Genomic DNA, 17848 nt, shown 5'->3' with positions numbered 1-17848 from the left:
GGGCCTCAGCAAAGGCTCTCACTTCAATAGCAAATGCCCTGTGACTGAGCAATCAACTACAATTTTGGAGTGAAGGTGTTTTAAAGATTAGGACATGTTTGACTACACGGAACAAAGACAAATGTCTCCTCACTCATGGACTTAGCACTTACAGAGCTGCATGTGGCAAATTCTTTTGCTTTGTGTCTCTTGTTTTCTCTTTCATGGTAATAACTGGGCATGAGCTTATGGGTTTCCTTGTTTGTTTTTAAAGGCAGTGGATGGAGTTGGCAAAGGTTTTCAGTTGAGGAGGTGTGAGCCTATTGGTTTAGCTCTGTATAAGGGGATTATACAGTCAGAAACACGGGGAAACCCTGTTCTGGTAGATCCTGTACACATTCCTTCAGGCTTGTTTTGGCATCTCTCCAAAGCCAATGGTGATTTATGTAAGATACTGTGAGAGAATGGCAGGAGTGTGACTATACATCTGCCTTTGGGTAAGAAGGGAAAATATGCTTGCTATTTTGTTCAAGCTCACTCAGGGGAGAAAAAGGGGCAGGCAGGCATAATGCCGAGTAGTGAGGCAAGTGGTGTCACTGAGGAAACCAGGATGCTTTCTCATATTAGCAGTGGCTCCTCCTCTCATTTTCAGGTGAACAGTTCAAAAAAATTCGGCTTGACAGTGCCTGAAACTTGTAAGAGCTTTGTGAATCCAGTGTCCCGGTCAGAACTACAATGCTTAGGATCAGCTTGGGTTTGCAAAGGCTGAGGTGAGGATCAGCTGGGCCATTCCACTGTGGCAGCAGCACAAGAGGCTTCTGGCTCCATCACCCAGCCCTGTCCCACTCAGTGGAGGATGCTGTCCTCACCAAACTGTTCCCTTGGGGCTGCTAGCTGCTCTTGGCTCTAGGAGGAGGCAGCCTGAAATCAGGAAATCAGGAGCCTRTCTCACCTCCTTTGTGGCCACATCCCACTCCCCTAGCTTCTCCTTCCACCCTCCTTGAGGGGTGGATGTTGACTTGCATGGTGAAGATATTCCCCTCTTCATGGCCTTTGAGTTATATCTCACATGAGGCTCTGCTACGTTCTGTTTACTGCCCYAACTGTCCCTGTCCCAAAACACAGCTCGCATGGGTTCCTTTTTCATCCCTGTACCACATTTTCCCCCTAAAAAATAAAAACTGTACTGCTCCCACTTCTTGCTTACTCTACAAATGAGCAATGATTCTGCTGGTATAAGCCTCTTCCAAATGGCCAAAACTTCATTTAGTGTTTTGAAGTGCATTGGTTGTACCTGAGGACTCTTTGAAGCACTCTGGAGTCAGAGATGGTGGCAGTAGTTCCTGGGCTGTGATCTGCAGCCAGCCCAGCTCTTGTTGTCAGGAGATCAGTGTCCTCTGTGCCCACAATCYCCCTGCATCTCCACAGGGTGACAGATCTCTGCAAAGCCAAGGTGAAGACTGCCACCTACTGAGGCAGCTCTGGGGGACTGCCTTGGAGATTTCTCACCCAGCAGACGGGCACAGCCTGGCACCGTGCTGGAGCAGAGGATCTCAGGCAGGATCCCTTGCAGCTGAACTTTTCACAAGCACCATCACTTTCTTGCACTAGCTTTATATTTAGACATATTGCATTTGGRCAGCAGCACTTTGGGATGAGTTTGGTCAATGCAGAGTTTTCTTTTAAGGAAGAATCACGTGCAAAAGCACCCCAAGGACATTTCTTTATGTTACCTGCTCATAGCACAGGTTCCCCCAGGAGCTCAYGAAAACTGCTCCTGGGAACAGCTAAATTAAGTTTGGTGCCTGTCCATTCASGGTAAATATGAGGTGGGTGAACACTGTTAATTTCTACAGATAATTCAATTCTTCAGAGCCCACTGAAATAAAAAAGACCTCAAGGGATGGACTGACTGTGTTTAGCAGCAGAGATTTAGCAACAGAAGTCTCTAATAGGAGTGGTACTAGAGGCCAGATTTACTAGGATCACATTCGTAAAGCAATTAAGATCCGATTGTATAATGAATGAATTGGAGATCACCACAAAGCTGTGAATTTCCCACCCTTGATTCAAGTTGCAAAGGCCTGGGATCATCTTGTTTAGGCATCTGTTGCAAGTACAATTTATYRTGCTGTTGCTGGGAGGATTATGATAAGGGAACAAAGCTGCCGAGTTAATGAATTAATGGAAGTCGGCAGTGAGTGGGGAGGTTCAGAAGCCACAGGGTTCTCTGTCTAMCTTTTGCATGGCTCTTGTTGCCCTGGAATGTGCTGGTGGCTGCTGCTGTGAGGTGGGATCAGCTTTGAAGTGCAGTCACAGGCCTGCTCCCAGCCAGTGGGTGTGTTAGCACTCCCCTGTCAGGCTGGATGGCAGCAGCAATTAAACCACATTTCTGCAGAGAGCSTCCAAACAACAGAAGCCAACACCCCAAAAATCCCATGACATGGTCTGCACTGGGCTCTCGGGGTGCTGAAGGGTCTGGGTCTGCAGCTCACATTCACTGGGGAATTGTTCTTTGTATTAGGATATCATGTTCAGAAAAAGATTGTTTTCAGTGGTCTGCAGCACACACCATTGCTCTTTGTATTAGGATATWATGTTCAGRAAAAGATTGTTTTCAGTGTTTTATTCCGTGTCTGGTTTTAATCAGTAATTGAGTAAAGCCAGCTGAGTTTTAGATTTAGATGAATGGCAAGTTTAGTTTAGTCTGACTACCTGCTGACACAGGCAAGGCTGCAGAGCTCTGAGTGACAGCACCAAAAGGGAATGATAGTGAGCTACTGCCTTCAAAAACTTCAAACACATCCCTTTATCACAGTGTGATTCAAGGTATCACTCAGCAAGTTGCTACAGGTGGAAGTTATCATCTGAATACCAAGCACATTCCAATAACTGCCTCTGAAATCAGGAGAATACATTTCTCAATATTGGTCAGTGTTACATCCTTCCCCTTTTGAACAGATGGGAGAATTTCTTTTCTGAACAGAGCTTATAGTCCTGGGATCCTCTGCAAGTTCAGGGAACTAGCAGCAGTGTCTGGCAAGAAGAGCTCAGCATTTAAATACGTGCCTAGCTGTTTAGGAAATGAAACATGGAATATTTGCAAAAGCTCCAGCAATCTGGTGAGGAGTCTGGACTTCCAGAGGGGAAGCCAAGGGAGCTGCWTTCTCACGTGTGCACATGGACTGCTCCTTGCTCCCTGCCAGAACAGTCTCTTTGCATTCAAACCTGAACTGATCAGAGAGGGAATTGTGYTGGATGGAACTGCAAGAGCAGTGCAAGCTCCCCTCAGAGAGCCTGCAGGTTCCAGCTCTAGAACCACTCCAGAGGAAACCTGGGATCATGAGTTCCTGGGGAGTAAGGCTTTAAACAGACATGGAGGGGACGACAGACAGAGATGATAAGAAAACTGTAGGATAAAGCTTTTTAAAGCTCAAGCCCATCTTCCTTCATTGTTGCTCTGATCCCTTGTTTATGCAAACAGTCTGATAAGGCTGGAGAAGCTGAACCGGTTGGCTGTTGRCATTAGCAGCTGTCAGCACTGGCTGAGGGCAGGGGGAAGGTCAGTGTGAAACCAGAGCTGCTTTCATACTCCCGGCCTGTGTCGGCAGCACAAACCAGAGCCAGAGCCAGTGGAACTTTCCTGGTTTATTTACAAGGCTCAGGCAGCTCATCTCAGCTGCAAAGCACTGCAGAAAGAGGTCAATAGAGCATTGAACTACAGCTTTCTGTTATGGACCACACCAGGCACATAAAAAAATAAATTACTCAAAATACTGCCAAACTAGCAAGACCTGGAAATTATCTTCGTTTAATACATTAGAAAAGTTTGCATGGATTGTGCATCCATATAGATAATGCTMTGCCAAATAYTTTATYTCCTGCCCCGCTTAAAATTTAATGRTGTCTGGAATAAAGGTCCCTGCTCATCTCACAAAGCTGCTTCAAACATGGCCAGTGTGTCCTGGCATCCAAGGCCAACATCCTGTGGCTTCAGAAGCAGAACTGGTGTCAGGCACTTCACCAAACCCCAGTAACCCTCCAGTGCTCGTGTGCAGGAGGTACTGGAGTTCTGCTTGGTCCCTGTAACATACATGAAAAACCTGCAATTCATTGACTTTGGAATATGGAGCTTGCCACTGGAGGCAAATTTTCTACATCAAGGCTCTGCCTGCTCTTCTTCCRATTCATAAATAGCAGAAATCAGCAGCATTCAAACTATGCATTTGGTGGGTGTAAAAGAATGACTCATTAACTTAATGGAGAGTTATCTGGGCAATAAATGCATGAATAAGGATTGTGACAGTGAGTCACTGTTTGATTGTATGTCTCCGTGGAACACATGCAGGTACCATTTTGCTAGGGATTGGTGCAGGGCAGAGTTTAAGATGGGTTCAGCGGAGGTTGGATGCTTTTTCCAGAGCTTAASTGAGGACCTTTAGCTGTAAAAGAGTTGCCAAACTTCACTGGATTCACACTTCCCAAATAGGGTCAGTGTCTCTGGATGGAAAGGTCTTTGAGCTGCTTAGCTAGGTGTGCACTCCAGGGAGTATCTGCAGGATCTCACAAAGAAAGGCCAATCTTTCCAAAGCATGTGTGAAACAGAACCAAATTCCATCAGCCCCTCAATGTTCAGCCTTGCCCTGTGTCCAAGTGCCCTCTCACATGTTGCCAGCTGGTTGTGTGAGCTTCCCAGCCTGGCACAAGGCTGAGTGCTCGTGTTTTGGTGTTGCCCTGAGCCTGTCAGCACTGCCAGGACTCGTAGCCTCTGCCCCAGGTGCCCAGAGTTCCTGGGCTGTGCCATTTGTGCCTGTGGCACTGCTGCACCTGACACTTTATGTGGTGCCATAGCTGAGGGAAGGGTGCATGTGCTGGGATGAGGGGGTCCTGGGCAGGGATCTTCATCTGGGCCTTAGAGCTGACATTGTGCTTCAGGAGGATGTTTGTGACTCATCTTAAACACTGKTAACTCCACAGCACAGACTAGGAAGGGCTTTTGGAGCACCCCAGAGTTTTGATGTCGTTCTGAAGGAGGAGGACTGTGCATGCCTGCCGAGGTACCTCAGTTGAAATGTTTAGCAGTCATAAGATCCYAAGTCATTAGCTGCTCTTTAAAGCTCTGGCCTGGAATTTCTGATGGATGGTAGATGCCAGAAAGTGAAATTGCTCTTATGATCAAATGAATCCTCCCAGTGTGTGAGGGAGTTACAAAACTTCATCGGCACCATTACACAACAAACAATTGCAGCTGGTTTTGGGAGAAGAGTCTCCACCCTGAACTATGGTCTGTASCACTGCTCCACTCACGTTTTTCTAAGGACTGAACCGGATTTGCAGGTGCTTCTCTGTGTGAGGCCATAAACTAGTAGGGACTGCAGCTGATCTGGCTGAGTTTGTGGGCCTTGTGAAAAGAGGGCAGCCAGACCTGGTGATGCAGRTGTGGATGTAGCACTTCACTCCCATATGGTTATGTGATATTTCTTCCCTCAGTCTTGCAGCTGACTTCTATAAACACATGTGTAGCCAGCACCAGGGGTCTGGGGTGTCTCCTCTACTGGTGGTGTTACTCCAGATTCTCTGTGCTCCCCACATTAACCCTGTCCCATTTCTGGAGATCCTTGCCATCATTCTCAGCAGTGCAGGGACATGATCTTGGAGGGTGATCTTCCCCGAAGCTCCGACCTACTGGAATCCCAGCAGGAACAAAGAGGCAGCACAATCCCCATGTGACTGGGAGCACAGGTTGTTTGATGTGGCTCTCCTCTCCAGGCCCTGCCAAATTCCCACCCGCCACGGCATCRCAGTAACAGGACAAACAAGCAGTGCCTACATGGCAGCCCTGCCAGGTGTTTGACACCAGGGACTTACTTGGGGGAGTTCACAGTGGAAAACAAATAAACAGCACTGATCGAAAAAAAAACCACCTTTCCCCTCTGTCAAACAGCTCTGGRAAAGGCAACGGACTGTCAGTCCAAAGGGCCATGAGAGTATTAGGACTTGGTAATTGCATGAAATCATATGGCCTCYTGATGACAGGACACACAAGTCTAAGGGCACATTGCTCAACCCTCTTGGCATCTTTCTACATCTGGAGTGGCTCCTCTTCTAGGCCAGATGTGCCCAGAGTATCCAGCAAGGAAATGGGCAAGCCAGTATGGCTTGTTGGAGTGAATRCCTTCAATCCAACCTCAAAATGCAGCTCAGCATCTACACACAGCAGTGCTGTGAACTGTGGTGTTACTGTAAATATCTAATGAGTAAAATTTGCATACAGTCTGATTTTTGCCCTCTGTGCCACATCCGTGCAGCATCCAGTGAGTTCGGGGAGTGCTTTTATTTCGAGGACTCAGTAAGTATTTTAGGCTTTGTGTAGGAATACAGGACTACAAAGTAATTCCTAATGCATCAAGTTCAGGCAGTGTTGTAAACTAACACCTTATATGATGCTGTTAGTTCATTTGGCACACTCTGGTTTAAATCCACTTAGATTTCCTGCCCAGCTGCCCTGGCTGAAGGATGGCAGCAGGATGTCAGTGTGCCTCCCTGCTGAGTGCCTGCACACCTCTTACTCTCCGTGCAACTGGGTTTGGACACAAGTTTAGCCCTTAACACATTTCACATCCCCTTGCTGCTTTATTATGCATTCAGAACCTCACAAGACCTGAGCTTAAGAGTGTGGAAATACCTTCTGAGAAAACCTGACAAACAAAACAAAATTATACAGGCCACAACAGCCTGTAAAATTTGATGCTCTTGCTTATCAGAGATTCCATTCCAGTTTTCGTTCTGGTTTTGTATTAGCCTTATACTTGAAAAAAATTTAAAATACCCATAGCAAAATGTGAAAATTGTTAATGTCTACAAGCCAATAGTTGGTGAAGGTGAAACAGTTTCTGGCTGTTGTGGTGCTTTCCTTGAGGCAGTGCCATAAACAGCATTTAGTCTCTAGGTGACAGCAGCCACCAACAAGATCCCACAAAGTAACATATCAATTAATGTAAAAKAAGCTTTTCCTTGTTCCCTGGAATTGTGAGCCTGAAAGCTTGGTAAATGTGGTTCTGATTTAGAGTTTTGAGTATCAAGTAATGGTTTCCCTGTAACAGTCCTGTTCTCCCCTCCAAACTCATTTGTTTCATGTCTGTCTTTCATGATGGTCCTYTGTCCCCTTTGTTTGGCAGATCATRAGCAAATTGTCTGTAAGGTGCTTGGTCCAGGAAAAACACAAAGGACATGAAATGCTCTTTTTTTGTAATTATTTGGGAAGGTTTCTTTTTTGCTGGTTTGTTGGTTTTTTTTTGGTGCTGGTGGTTTTTTTACCTGTCTTTATGTACCACAAGAGACATTGTGGTTTGTCGTTGTAGGATCTTGTTGTTTCTACTCCTCAAAGAAACAGTGATAACATCAGCAGCCTGCTAGGGAACAACATGGTTTCATGGTTTCAACATGTGTGCCCAGTGGTTGAGTGTCAGGTACAGCTCTCTGTGTACAGAGGTCCCCCTCATTTCCATGGGGATCAGACCGGGGACTTTTCTAAAAGGACCAGGACCAAGGAGTGTTTAATGTGTAGAACAATCCCTGCATGGACAAGTCATTTGTTTGTGCACACAGCTGCAAATGAGACATGTGATGGCAGAGGTAATTACGGGTTCAGGTCCACTTGGTATTTGAGTGGGCATTTTCCACTCAGGCTAAGACTTCCCGTGTGATCCAGCATGAATCCAAAGACAGTCCCATCACAAGCCCATTTCATTCACCCCTYTGTCCTTTCTCATGGGCCATGGAGAGGCCAGGAGAAAAATACAGGGACAGGGACACAGACAGGGAGAGCCACTTCTTGTGCTGAGAGCATGTCCCAAAATCTGCAGCTGACCCCAAGAACTTCAGGGTTCTCTGGTGTCAGTCAGGCCTCTTTCCACTGAAGGTGGTGGGCACACATCAGCTCTACAGTAGCAGGTGTAAAATAAAAATCAGAGCCCCGAGTCTGAGGATCAGGGCCCTTCCCAGAGGAAAAAAAAAAGAAAGCTCCTCTCCCAGTGCTACGCCCTTCCTTTCCAACCTCTCCCCTAAATCCAGGTTACCCAATTTCAATCTGATTTACCTCACAGCTGCCACTTTGAAATGCTTTCCTGCTGTCATCCTTGTCTACCCTTCACCATTAACCACTCTGTCACATGCCTTGCATCGCATGACTTAATCATTRGAGACTTTGGACTCGATTTACATATATAAACAAATAAAAATTACACACCTGCAGTTGCTGTGGCCAGCTGGCTACTGCCTGAGCAGTAGCTGCATTCCTGGATCATGACATTGAACAGGGCAACAGATGGGACTTGAATGAGGTGCTCCTCACTGAGAGCCATTGGCAGCAGCAGTGCCTTTGCTCCCTGTGGGCTTTCTCCCACAAAAATCCAAATCCAGCCACGTCTGCTCCTCCTTGTGCAAGAAGCTTGCATCTGCTCCAGCRTGAGGCCCAGGAAATGGAGCCAGGATTGTGGGAGTGGATGGGAGTCTCCGTGCAGGAGCTGAGATGTGTCCTGGTCATACACACAGGTAGAGCACGGGGCATGGTCCTGAGGCATCTCTGTGTCCATCTGATAGCTCACAATGGGAAAGGAGCATTGGAAGGGTGCTGAGGGAACACGCACATTGATGTCAAACTCCTTTAAATAATCAGCAAAGCTTCCTTTGCTGTCTGCATGTGGGAAAGGAGTATTGGAAGGGTGCGATTGGGGAACACACACATTGATGTCAAACTCCTTTAAATAATCAGCAAACCTCCCTTTGCTGTCTGCATGTGGGAAAAGGAGCATTGCAAGGGTGCTGAGGGAACACACACATTGATGTCAAACTCCTTTAAATGATCAGCAAAGCTCCCTTTGCTTTCTGCATGTGAGCAAAAGCCTCAGCTCTGTTGTTTTTCTAGAGTGAGCCTTGCAGTCGTGGCCCAGGGAATCCACTCTGTCCCTACCACAGAACCTGCTGGAGCATGGCACCTCAGCTGGAAGCTCACATACAGTTTGTTACCACCATGGGCACTCTCAAACATCCTGAGAGTTTAGTTTTGTRTAGTTTAGTTTCGTGTGAAAATGTCAAAGCTTGGCTCCTGTCTTGAAAACTTTGATAAAAATAGTTCCTGATATTACAGACACCTGTAATACARCTGAAAGTGGCTCAGAGGAAAACAAAAATCTCTGGATAGTTATTGCCCTAAGGGAATCCAGACATTTCTTCCTTTGAGACCTAAGGGAAAGARAAATGTAGTTAAAGTCCTGCTTTGTCTCAAGGACACGTTGAATGCTCAGGCCTTTATGTTGAGGGATTTGGGGTAGGACATGAGGAACTAAGGTTAATAAATGATCCAGGATGGTTTTAATAGTTAACATTTCTTGGCATTGCGTGCAAAGCATCGGTAGCTCCAGTGGCAGAGTACCCACATGTTTTAAGTSAGGCATGTGTTTAAACACTTGAGTCAATTAAAACTCCAGGGCAGCACAAGTTTCATTAATAATAATCCAGTGTTTCACCACAGGATACTCTAATTGTTCCTCATCAGGATCCCAGGGACAGAAGATTAACCTTTCAAGAAGCTCAAAGGATAACATTCAAAGCACTACCCAAAATGATAAAGAATTGCCTGTTCATCTTGTAGACTTTGATGATTAGCCATGAGAGCACATGTGGCTTGGGTAGCTGGTTTAGGGGGCAGACTTCYCCTGGATTACAACAAATTTTTGGATAACAACTTATCATGGTTTAGTACATCATGCTACTTTGCTTTTCCAAGTCAGTGTTCATAAGACCCTTGGGAACTTTGCAACCCAATAATTAAGCCTCTGTGCTCTATTGGGWAACAAGCAGGTAGGAGCAGCACAGCATCTCAGCATAAGCAAGGAAAAACCCGGATGATTGATGGGACTTGGGAAATCCCATATTTAGATGACCCAGGAGGCAAGCCTGAAAYTTTATCCAACGTGAGCCTCCTTGCCATGTGATAACTGTGCAGGGGACAATGCCTGGGGAATGAAAACAGCAAATTAAAGCAACAGAGATCACCAAGAGAGAGCAAGACTGTCTCAGACACACCTGAGGAACTCTTTGAAAGTCAGGATTTGTTCTCTTCACCTAACCCATAGCCACCCTGGCCTTCTGTCCACACTCTGCCACTTGTGACTCAAACCCCCTTAGCCAGGAACCATTCAGGAAAGATGTCTGGAGCCAGTGTGCAACCACACAAGAGACCATGTGTGGCATCAATGGAGCACTCATCAATTCCAAAATTCGGGATAAACACGTCATAGGAGCTGATAGGAGCGTATGTGGCAGAAAGAAGATGAGAAGACAMATCCAGCCTAGGTGAAGGGTGATCRTGGGATATRCTCAGAGGGGTTGGCAAATGGTACCCTTTCCATGTGCTGGGTCACGCTAAATCGAGAGGCCTTCCTGTCCAGCCCTCTTTAGGATCTATCTTTATGGACAGGCATGGGCAGGAGAATTTGAATCAGAATGTGCCTCTGGAGCACTGCAGCCAGCAGAGGAGCAGCTGCCTACTGGGGTGCTCAAATGGGAGGGGCAGCCCCTGAAGCAGCAGCAGCAGCAGCACYCCGTCATGTTGTCATGTTAGCACAGAGCACTGGGCACCTGGCTCTGTTGTTCACCRGGACAGCAAAGGTGGCCTGCACTAGAAGCACTCTGGCTATCAGATCCCATAGCCCAGGGGCTGCTGTCCCCATCCATCCCTGCTGGAGGCAGGAGCCTGCAGGGAGCTGAGTGCTGCACAGGGGGCTGCCTGAGCCAGCGCTGCAGCACTGGGAGCCCAGATCTGATCCCGGGCCAGGTTAAAGCCGGACAGAAGTCAGCATTAAAGACAGATGCAAAGATTAAAAAGCTCAGATTTCCATCGATTTRCTTTGCCACATCATTTGCAAAAACACTTTGATCTTGAGTCATCTGTTGCTATAATTACTGAGCGCTGGCTGATGCAAACACACTTCCCACTGTGGCTGGGTCACTACAGCCTGGGCTCTCTTGCTCGAGCCCTGACCCAGTCCTGTGTTCCCATTCCCTTCTCTGCTCACAGGCTTCACACTGAGGCTTTCCTTTTCTTTGAGATCAGAACTTGTTGAGTGGCAGTCAGTTAGCTCTCTGCCATGTGGTGGAGCGGTGATTATGGAAAGAGGCTCTGGTACCAGAGCAGGCTGCAGAGAGAGCTCATCACGGGCAGACAAGCTGCTGAGCCATGCCTGGGGGTAGCTCAGGATCAGACACTTGGCTGCTTATCTGTGGATGATCACTGCACCTTTTGATGTTCCCCGGCTGCTGTTTGGACGAGCCCATACAGGAGCTGCTCCAGATAAGCCATCCACTTTACGGTTTAGCAGAGWGAGGCAGGATCTGATCCCTGATGTAAACATGCCTTCAATAAAACAGGTGCATTTTATCTTGWGCAGCTCCCTGCCTGCAGCAGCCAGGTCAGTCCTGTGTGCCTCCCTCTGCTSCCTCTCTCCTGTGCTGCAGATGGCATTCCTAGGGACAGGCCACAACGTGCCCTAGCTTTGTTTGATGCTGCCTGCACAGGCTAAAGAGGAGGAGTCGTGCTGGCGACAAAATGCTGTTCCATGGAAAAGGGAGAAGGGAAGTCACTGGGAGCAGGGATGACAACAGAAGAAGCTCCTAACCTCTTGGGGACAAGAGGGAAAGGAGTGACTTTAAAGATGGTATCTGCCCTGAACTTGCTTGCAGGCATTATTCCAGGGGCARTGGATGCCTTCCTCCAGTCTGCTGGGTGACATCCCACCCATTTTAAGTTAGAAGCTGCCTTGATCCTACGTGAACTTGCTACCCTTGCTTTCTTCTGATGCCAGTAGCAGCAATTACCCCAGAGGCCCTGAGTCATGGACAGCCACGTTAGCCCAAACCTGTGCCCTCTGGTCTTTAAAAAACCCTTCCAGTGCAGCTCTCTCCCAGACGTTTAAAGGCCAGCTAAGGCAAGTGAGCCATTTCCAGACCTGGAGAGGACTTTTTATTGTTTTACCAGTTTGCACTTGGCTGTATCAGCAATTTCCATTTTCACTTAATTGTCCTTGTCATCCATGGAGTTTCAATTGCTCCTGGGACAGTTACAGTCAGCTTCCATATCTTAGCAATTGCCACACAGTGTTTGACTTAAACAAGTAATGTAACAAGTAGCACACAGGAAATGAGAGGAGAAAATATTTATGTGAAATGGTATTTTTGAGGAACAGGCCACTTAGTGAAGTTTGTGTCAGATGCTCTGCTTGGAGGTTCTTTTGCTTATATGTCACATCATTTCTWAGGCAGGAGATGGGGCAATTTCCCTGTAACTGTAAGTTTTTTATAGTAGAACTACAGAAGGGGGTCAAATGGAAATACTGACTTGGAAAGGGCAAGATTTCAGGAGATGAAGGTCAGTGTGGGAAGTTCCAAGTTCAGCTTTGCTGTTGCAGTGGTGATACACTTTTCCAGCTTTCTTTTGCAATGGATCAAAGTCTGACTAGCTTGTTCCAGTAGGTCACAGGTCAGAAAGCRTGCAGCTTGTCCCAGGCCTGCAGACATCCTTGGTGTTCTCAGCCCTGAGCACCAGTGATACCCAGGCTGGCTGCATCTGCTCATCAGCCAAATTTTGCTCTTGTGCAGGATATTCTCCCTCTTTCTTCCCTTCAGGGCTCCTTTCCATAGGAACTGCTCCCCTCGCTGTGTCCTATATCTCCAAAGGATACCTGTAATTTCCATTCATTTCTTTGTGTTGAAATTTGCTTTCACAGTTAYATTTATTACTGTCTCATATCTTAAATACAATACATCATTACTGCCTTTTGACAGAAAAGTATTGTCACCATTGTCAAATTTAAATACACTAACAGTGTAGCAACAAAACAATTGCATTGTCAAAACAGCAAGTTCAAGTTCTTTAGGATTCCTGTTCTGTGGGAAATGGGCAGCTCTGGAGTTTTGTTGCTGCCCAACCGTGGAAAAAGCTATGAAGTATTGCTGACTGAAAAGAGGCTCGAGTGACTATTAATACAAATTATTCCCTAGAAAATGGGAGGTACTTTCTGTAAGAAAGAAACACTTGAGACCTCTGATAGCTGAGAATAATTCAGTGTTAGCATCACTGAACTACTGAGAGATTCCAAGGTACATGTGACCTGTGTCCCAACAGCCTGGTTCCAGTTCCTGGGTGGGAAAGCAAGTGGAAAAGTACTGCGAGGTGGACATCCCTCACCTCACCTCCTCACCAGGAGCCAATGACACGGGCTAGCACGCCTGGTATCCTGCATTTCTCAAGCATCCTCTGTGCTAGGGAGGGACCTGTGCAATGTCTGCAATAGATGGAGCTGATAACRTGTGCCACAGCACCTACGAGGAGCAGGTCACATGAGGCATGGCTCCAGATGGCAGCACCAGGAATTATGTCACATCTGCTTGATCCACCTTCATTGCAGAAAGGATCAAAGCATGTAGAAATTGTTTAAGTAATCTGTACCCAGGTGAAGGACTGAAAGGAATACTGGGGTTTAGGTCACAAAACAAGCAATTATGTGCCAAGAGGAAATGGCCCAAATATTTGCAATGCATTGTTGCTTTTCTTGAATTCACCCCCATGTGTGTCACATTCAAAGGGTCAATCATATTTGCAAAAGACACGTTTCTGAATGACACTGTGTGTGCAGTTAAAGCAGGATGTGCCCTGCAATCTGAGCTGACACTGGGCAGTGTGGTGGGTGTGGGGATGGCAGGACAGGAGCCCCTGAGTGTTTCCTTACATCTGGTTGTTGCTCTATCTTGAGAAGCACCACACTTCCTCAGGGTGCCAAGGAGCCAAACCTTGTGCCTCTTGTAGTGTTCCTGCTTCAGGAATACACTGTGAGCCCCCTGGACAGAGCCTTCTTGTATTTCAKGAGGCTTTTCAGGTAGGAAACAAAGGCGAGAGTAGCCCACCCTCGGGAGAGTCCTCATGGCAGGAAGGAAGTGATTAACCAGTGACATTCACAACTCCCACTCGCAGCCAGCCCTTCCCTACCAAAAGGAAGTACTCCTGCTTTGAAGTTTATTTGGAAAGCTTTAAAAATACTTACTAATTGAGGAACACTTTGCAATGTAAATACGGTCCCTTGGTACACTAAGAATTAGATAACAAGCTCATGGCTCTTTAGGAAAACAGCTTGTCACTGCCACAGCCTGTCTCAGAGGCCTTGGGTTATCCTTTTCCCTTTATTTGCAGTGAGTGGTTTCAGGGCCGGAAAAATGCCATGTGCAAATGGTTATGCTGGGTGTCTCTCTAAGCAGTTTAATGACCCTTCTTCAGCAACAGTCAACTCCAAAATTCACCAGCACAGTTCATCTTTGCCAGCACACAGCTAAAATGAATTCCAGTTTCCCAACAAGCCCATAACTGTGAATGCAAAGGAGTGAATGATGAGTGTGTAGTCACTGTCCTTCCCGTTGTGTTGCAGGGCCTAACCTGAGCTCACCAGCACAGTTCATCTTTGCCAGCACACAGCTGAAATGAATTGCAGTTTCCCAAACCCATAACTGTGAATCCAAAGGAGAGAATGATGAGTGTGTAGACACTGTCCTTCCCCTGTGTTGCAGGGCCTAACCCGAGCGTGTTGGTGCTGATCTGGAGCTGGAGCCATGGCAGTGTCTCCATCAGGACACGGAGTCACCTAACACAGCAAGGCCAGAATGGAGCCAGTGCCACATGGGGGAAGGTCTATGAAGTACAAAAGGTGAGCGATGGATGGTTTCTGTGAGATAAATACATGCAGAGTTGGCTGGAACCRTTGTGAACTAACGAGGGCATTCCAGGGCAGGGGAGAGGTGGGAGTAGGGAAATAAAACMTTGCCTGCTCCAAGGGCTTGGGGTGTGTGCTTCAGGAAAGGTRTGCTGCTCAAGCAGAGATTCAGGCCTGCTGAAATGGCATGCCAGGGAGAAAAGGAAGGGACTGTTGTCCCAGCCAGCCTCCTCCTTGTGAGTACTGTCCATATTTAAGATTGTTTATCTTATCTGTAAAATACCCATCTCTTTCTGTTGCCCTGAAATCTCTTCAATTTTTGGATCTCTGTGGAGAAATAGTAAAGGTGAGAGCAAGCACATTTTATGTAAGCAGCAATCCTTGAGGCATCCCAGTCTGGTTTTACCAATAAATTTAGCCTTCCTTGCAGCTGATGGATGTAATTCCCTTTCCACATCCCTGAGACTGTGATCCAGCTGTATAAAGACTGGCTGGCAGGAGTGCTCCTTTGACACTTGTGTCATAATGAAGTGATTCAAGGAGGTCAGGAACAGGTTTTCAGAGAGTAGAGAACCTACTCCTCAGAGGAAATGGGTTGCAAGAGATAGCAAGGGCTGGGTTTTCACTCATTTGATAATGCCACTGTAGAACTAAGAATGAACGTCACTCACATTCAGTCATTTGCAAATAATCACTCTAAGGTAAATCATGCAGTTACTTTTCCTTCAGGTGTRGACAGCTTCCAGGTCCTGCTGGGTGGGGGATTTCCTGTCTGCCTTTGGTTTGTACCTTTTCCAGGTCCTGTGCTTTGCCAGCTGGTTCATGGCTCCATTCACACCTGCTGCATGCTGAACTCATTTTGAGTTTTACAACTGGGGAATGAGGCCTGACTTCTGCAACTGGCACAATGCATCCTGGCAGCTGAGTCTGGGCCTTCCTCTGCCTGCTGCGAGCCAGAACGTTTGCTCAGTGGTGTTGTGCCAAAAATTACCTTGGSAGTATAGAAAGGGAAACCGAATAGAGAGAAAGGGAGGAGCATGGAAGCTCGAGTGTGTGACAGGTATTTGTAGAGAGGTTAAACGGCATGTACCTGAGAAGGAAATATTTTGGCTTCCAAGCATTTCCAAGCAACAAGGAGGAAGGAATAACAGTCACATTATCTGCTGAATCAGAACTCTGGTCTTCTGATGAGGAGCTGGGAGCACCATCAGGACTGTACAAACAGGAGTTGATGAAAATTTCTGCATAGCCACCCCATGGTAAAAGCTGCATTTCAAGAGTAAGAGCAGAAATGGGGGAGGGACTATTTGTCATTTGTTCTTTTCTGCTCTCCRTTGAGGTCAAAGCAGGAGATGTCTGGAGCAAAGGGCAGAGTGACTTAAGTGTACGTGAAACTTTGCTGGGAAATTGTCTCATGTCCCAGAGTATTGACATCAGAGCACTTCACCCTGAGCACCRGGCCCAGCTCAGGCCCTCACACACTCTGTGCAGAGCAGGGGCACTCGACTTCAAGTGGCCAGCTCAGGCATTGTAGGGATGATGCAAGCAGCCCCAGAGTGTACAATCAGTGCTCAGCTTTGGGTAAAGGGCATCTGACATGGCTGCACTAAGGGCAGACACTGCTGTGGACTTGCAGAGCACACGATAAAGCAGGGCAAGGGCTGCCTGTTTGCCTCAGTGGGAAGGGGAACCTCTGCTGGGTAATGGCAGTGGTAATGGGGTACTCTGAGGCTGCTCACAGTAAAAGCCTTGGGGCAGTCACCCAACAAGTGCCCCTGTCGTTCCCAGGGGAGCACAGAATGTGTCAGGTAACATCAGCTCCAGACAGCTGATGACAAAGTGAGTGAGGTGTCCAAGAGATTTAAAAAAAAAAACACCAGAGAAAGTTTGTTCTTATCCGAGCGGATTTCCTGGAGCGATGAGAGGGCCTGGCACGTTTCCACTCTACCTTTGGCACATGCCTGGGCAGGCTGACACAACCTCATTCATTTCTAGTGAGAAAGAAGCAGTTGCCCTTAAAATWACTGTGTTAGAGCCTGCTCTGTCCCTGCCTTTGTGCACCCTCTGGGGTCACCCAGAGAGAAGGAACAAGAGAGAACCTCCATGAAGAGCATCTTGCTGCTGCCACCTTGCCATGCCACMCCTGCTGTCTTTGCTTGCTGCCCTGGCCCAAAGTGTCTCCTAGCACAGGAGCAGGTCCAGTAAGTCAGGCCCTTGGYAGGCCCCCATATTCCTGTACTCATTTGTGCCTGTGAAGGCCACACAAGCCCTTTGCCCTTCTGCTCATCACCAGACATCCTAACAAGTCCTCTTTGCTTAAGCACCTCAGAAAATATTTTTCTTTAATTTTAAATAAACTTAACTCCTGCAGCTGAGCCAGCTGCCTGAACTATTTTAGGTCAAGAATTACCAGAATTAGCAGGAGAGTAAGTTATATTATAGCTGCTTGCTGACAGCTCCGTTTAAAACCAAAAAGAGCCATCTACTTAGCTTGGAAAGCATTGCACTCGTGTAACCTCGCATCTGCAGTGCTTGGATTGCAGCCTGTACCTGCGGCTGGSTTTGGTCCATCCGTGGGTAAACCRTGACATCTGGTGGCCACAGTGGAACTCAACGAGCTCTATGATCTTTGGTAGCAAAACCTTCCCCCGGATCACTGGGGCAGGCCCAGAGGGGCACAGAACCATGTGTCGGAAAACTTTATGATCCATAACTTCTGGCACCACAAGGCTGGAATGCCAAAACTCCGGCTGTAGCCGAGCTTGGTCCATCCGTGGGTAAACCATGACATCTGGTGGCCACAGTGGAGCTCAACGCGCTCTAGGACCTCTGGTAGCAAAACCTTCTCCCAGATCACTGGGGCGGGCCCACAGGGGCACAGAACCATGCCCAGAAAGCTTTGTGCTCCATAACTTCTGGCACCACAAGGCTGGAATTCCAACCCTCCAGCTCTAGCCGAGCTTGGTCCATCCGTGGGTAAACCATGACATCTGGTGGCCATAGTGGAACTCAACCAGCTCTATGACCTTTGGTAACAAAACCTTCTCCTGGATCACTGGGACAGGCCCAAAGGGGCACAGTACCATGCCCAGAAAGCTTTGTGCTCCATA

At 47.3% G+C, this 17848-nt stretch overlaps 1 long non-coding RNA gene across 1 annotated transcript in view; it reads left to right on the top strand.

The window, feature by feature from the left end:
- LOC130582879 (uncharacterized) overlaps window positions 1-17604 on the top strand; it is a 39985-nt gene extending 22381 nt beyond the window's left edge. The window contains exon 3 of the long non-coding RNA XR_008966359.1: window positions 14596-17604. This is a non-coding gene — a long non-coding RNA (uncharacterized LOC130582879). The remainder of the gene's footprint in view (window positions 1-14595) is intronic.
- Window positions 17605-17848: the final 244 nt, after the last annotated feature.

The sequence above is a fragment of the Malurus melanocephalus genome, unplaced genomic scaffold (assembly GCF_030028575.1).
Source record: "Malurus melanocephalus ecotype Western Australia unplaced genomic scaffold, MMel_1.1 scaffold_533, whole genome shotgun sequence".
Classification (NCBI taxonomy): Eukaryota; Metazoa; Chordata; class Aves; order Passeriformes; family Maluridae; genus Malurus; species Malurus melanocephalus.
This window is presented reverse-complemented; position numbering and strand designations above follow the sequence as displayed.